General features: G+C 27.4%; 1 pseudogene; it reads right to left on the reverse strand.

Moving 5' to 3' along the window:
* Window positions 1-685: 685 nt before the first annotated feature.
* LOC132937006 (uncharacterized) lies at window positions 686-1,353 on the reverse strand (annotated as a pseudogene).
* Window positions 1,354-5,224: the final 3,871 nt, after the last annotated feature.

A 5,224-nucleotide genomic window follows, 5' to 3' on the forward strand; every position in this document is an offset into this window, starting at 1 on the left:
TAGGCACCTGGTACACACAGACACAGTTAGTAGTTACAATCCAGTGTAATACATTTTACATAGGTAATATGTACTTTTATATATAACAGTAGGTTTGCACATTCGTCCCGGTTTTAACGGATGTCCCTGTTAAAGTTCACTTTAAAGTTCCCATTTTATTTACAACTTTTAAATGGAAAGCTAACTGATCAAATGTTTATTATAATTTCTATTTTCTTTCCTTTCCGATTTTATTTCGTACGGAACATAATATCGCACCACTGATCAAAACTTAGTTTTATTAGATCATCTGATACAATATTACATTTCGGACCAACTTTTAATTTTGATTTTGCAGATTTTCATTTCGTTCCATCGATCATGATCCAATCACCCCGATCATATGACACAATATTATACACTGTCCCGATTTCTATTCGATTGTTTTTTTACTTTCTGTAATATAACTTATTCAAATTACTATATAAAATTTCAAATATGTTTTAGATATAAGTATTTTTATTATTTTTAATTTACTTTGTAATATAAGCTTGTTCATTAGTATGCGAGGAGAAAATAAAAACTTAATATCTTTTAATTTAGTTAATTCTCATAGTAGTACTGTTTCCAATTTTAATTATTTTAATAACTTGTTAGATTAGTTGTCTTATAATTTTTATTTTTTTTTTCTTAATATTTTTATTTACTAAATAAAATGTTTTACTTAATTTGCGTATCCCTGTTCCTTCAAAACAATATTGAATATACATTTTGTTAGCCTCACGTCCATTTTTGGGTCGTGAGCGTACGTCATTCTGTGTTTTTTCGGACAAACGATACTTTGTGTTTCTACCAAATTAAACATTCTACGATTTTTCTTAATTGAAACTATATTCCATTCAAATATGATTTCTCTAGTTTTTAATTTTTCGAACATAATTGCGTAATGTCCCGTAAAATGCTTATCATAACATAATGTTATATTCAAAAGTTCAAATTTATCAATTTCCAATCTTTTTAAAATCATCCTATCAGAACTTTCGTTCCACAATACTACTATGCTTAGCTTATTCCCATTCGTTATATAGTTTTCTATAAACTTTGGTTTTAAATAATTTAATTTACAATTCAAACTTTTCTCTGTAGCTGCTTTAAACATACTTCCTTGAGTACCTCCTTACAGCTGAATATCTGCTTGATCACCTTTTTAGCCAACAGTAATTTATGAATTTTGATTTCTCTTACTTGTTCATGAAGTGGCAAAAGTAGTGGCCTACCTTCGAGCTTCCGAATCTTGCACTTGTTTAAGCTGTTCAAAATGGCTCCCGATATTACTACCATACTTCTGTTCATCGTGGAAAATTCAAAATCCATGATGACGAATTTGATTTCTTTTCTATTTCAAAATTTACTATTACATTTCAACATACAATAATTGGCTTATACATATATTTTTATCATAAATTGTATTATTCATATGTACTCATATACTTACTTTAAATTTATTTTAATTATACAAATTGTTTATTTTATTATTATTATATTCTTATTATACTAATATTTTTTTCTTTAAACTTGTTTATTTTATAGTTTTTTTTAAATTTTTATTTTAAACTTGGTGACTTGTCTATCCCCTCAATAAGTTCTCTGTTTTCTATATTATGTATTCTAGCTACACTTTCAACAGGTGATGCATGATTTTTCCTAGTTTTCATTGGTACCATTTCATATTATTGTGGTTGTCTTAACGACGTTAATTTGCATTTATATGTTACATAATATATAATAATTATTAACATTACCGAAAATACTTATAGTCCCAGCGTTACATAAAATAAATAGCTATGCTTATCTTTATCGCTTCCTGTCCCGATTGTTTTTTTATTTCATTATCAATTTCGTTTTGTACTTCGTCTTGCGAATGTGCTATTTCATGAATCTTATCAAGTTTATGCGAGTATTCCCTTATTATTAATCTAGGTAGATTTATATAATTTATTTTGCTAGGTAGCGTAAATCTTAATTTACCCGACCCCATTTGTGGTATAAAATTAACGTAGTATTTAGATTTTATATCCTGTCTTGGACTTAATATTATGTCATTTCGATATTATGCCCTACATTCTGGATATATAGTAATCAACCCTTGATTTTTTATTTTCTGTATATTATACGGTTCTTTATTATCCCTACATGTAATAGTTAAAGTTTCGCCCTTTGTTGTGTACCTATATCCACTTATTCACATATCTTAATTTATAAAAAATGTCTTTTGATAAAATTAATACTCCTGCTTCATATGTTTTTGGTAATATATCCGGGTTTTTAAATAGTGAAATTTCACATGGATTCTTATTATTCGAATGAACAACAGGTGAAAATTTTGGACATATTGAGAATTATTCCGTTTCTGTGCAATGCAATAGTTGCGTTTTAGTGAAAGCTGTGTATTGCTCTCGATTTTTCGTAATCGCTACATATTGAAATTCTGGTTTAAGAATAATAGGGTGATTTTAATTTAACACCCCGTTTATTATTGTTTCTACGGTTTTTGGTATCGGAATATAATGTTAGTTCTAATTCTGTTACCAATCGTATTTTTTTCACAATAACTATTTGGTTTTCCTTATAGAATACTGTCAGTTTGGTAATTTTACTTAGTTCATAAATTTCATTTGGGTTAGCGCCAATTGGTAGATTTAAGTTAATCGGTAAATTCAATTTAATCAGTGTCAAGTGATTTTGCTTGTTCGTGCGGTGTCATCAACTCGAGTGTAACTCCCCAGTCCTTGTCGTTGTAATTATGGCGCTAACCTTAGTTGTTTCAAAAGAATATTGCGCCAATAATGCGTGTATATACCGTGTATCTCGTTAGCTAAAATTAACGAATCCCCTTGTCTAACTACCAATTCTGTATATAATTTATTTAATTCCCCAGATGTTGAACTTATACCTTTTATTGCAGATTTAACTACTGTTGTTTGGTCTTTAAGTATATACATCATAAGTTCGTTAGTTTTTTCTATTTTACCTATTTCTTCTACTGATTCTCTCGCACATTCATCATCGCATACGTGTTTTCATTGCTGAGCCCACGAAATTAACTAGTCCCCGTCTTCGTCTACTAGAACCTGTGGTTACTTCCCCTGCATTTTCTGTGTACCTACCTATTGATTCGTACATTTTTTCAAAGTTAAATTAAAAAGTTAATTTTATTTTAACTTTTTAACGTAACTAGTTACTTTTGGCTTTTCATTAACTTAACTGTTAACTTACTAAATTTCTTTCTTAATTAACGTGAAATTAACGAGTTAATTTTTCATTTTAAGAAGTAAGTTAAGTTAATTTACTTTGTTTTTAATTTAATAATACTTCACTATTTCGTTTTCATGTCAAAAAATATGTATCGTAAATTGTTTAAAGTTAAAAATGTATATCATTCGAATCTAACTTATATGGAAATACTGTATGAAGTATTAACACTATATCCTATAATTTAGTTTTGGGTTGGAAAAAACGCTAGCGTTGTATAAACAAATTAACTTTTTTTTTAACTTAATAAAAAATTAACAAAATGTGTGAATTACTTTTAAATTAACTGAGTTAACCTATAATTAAATTAACTTTTAACTTTTAACTTTTTGTTATTGGTGTATATTAACTTAACTTAACTGAGTTAAAAAAATCATTGACTTTCCCAGCCTCTGACTTTTTTGACGTAACTTTAAGACAAATGACCGTATATACTTGAAATTTTCAGAGGTGCGTGTCCTGGCACCCGAAAGTTTGAAATTTAACTCAAAAACCACACGCAGTAATTGTTATACAATTTGTACAAATTTGTAACCACAATTCCAAAATTTGTACACCCCCCCGTTCAAAGTAAATATTCTATTATTATAGAACCTTTTCATACTAAACATTTTATAATTTGTATTTTCTTAATTTGTATATCAACCAATACACCAAATTATTATTATAATGTTGTGAATTAAACTACCTATACAAGTTTATGCATGCTTTAGAACTTTAATTTTTAAAAATTTTGTTCAAGGAGTAAAACATTTGATCTCAAACCTTAAAATTGCTCTCCTGGACAATTTCATAAAAACAATTCAGAACCTTTTCATTCTAGACCCATGAACTATTTTCAATTTATTTAAATTATTATTTTAATAGTTAGTATAACCTACTAAAGACATTTATTATTCTAGAAATTAAAAAAAAATCAGAAACTTACCTGTTTGGGCTGTATAGCAATCAGTACAAATTGTTAAAATTGTAGAAAACAACTAAACCCGTCGAAGAAATTCAAATTAATGAAATAAAATACATATAATACTAGGTTAAAAATATTATTATTGATACCTAACTAATAATTCATGCAATTTATAAAAACTTATTATAAACAGAGACATTTGGAGCCTAACCTATAACTTAACCGTGTATCCGCATACCTCTTTTTCTTGTCTAGTGTTCACTAGAATTCTAAATAAAAATTATTTGTTTTTCAACGAATATACGAATTGTATAATATGATAAAACCTAGTACACCAAAAGTTGCATTACCAGTAACTAAAACTAATCAATGAAATTTCTTATTTGTCCTGTATGGAATTTTATCGTTTCAATTATTCAATTAAAATAATTTTAAACAATTATTATTTATTGTTAAAAATAATACGTTAATTTGTGATAAACAATTGTATACGAAAAAACAATTCTGGGTGGTTAGCGTAGTCCTTATAATATTGTTATTTTTTATTCGTTACTATGTTGATAAGCAAACGTGTATATAGATATACAGTTGTACAATTTACACCAGTGGCTGTCTAACTGGGGGGGGGGTTATAGGGATAGATCCCCCCATGAATTTTTTTTCAATATTTATAACAATTTATAACTAAATATATTCTATAATGCATTAAATTTTGTTCTATTTTTTTTCTAAAAACAAATTATTAACTATTGTAAATGTCGACATGCCTTTCGATTCGTCCTTGAATTCCAATGCCAAACAATGTTCACACACTACTGACATAGTACCTATATATGGATATTATACGTATATTTCATAATATTATTATAATATTTATACCCGTGAATATACTATTTGTGTTTGTCATTTCTTATTTATCTCGCTGACTTTTACTCTAAATTGTACCTATCATAACATATAGTATTGTTGTATAATTATATTATCTACCTAGGTACCTATACGATAGTACGTCATGGATATCATAAT

Source organism: Metopolophium dirhodum, chromosome 1 (assembly GCF_019925205.1).
Source record: "Metopolophium dirhodum isolate CAU chromosome 1, ASM1992520v1, whole genome shotgun sequence".
Classification (NCBI taxonomy): Eukaryota; Metazoa; Arthropoda; class Insecta; order Hemiptera; family Aphididae; genus Metopolophium; species Metopolophium dirhodum.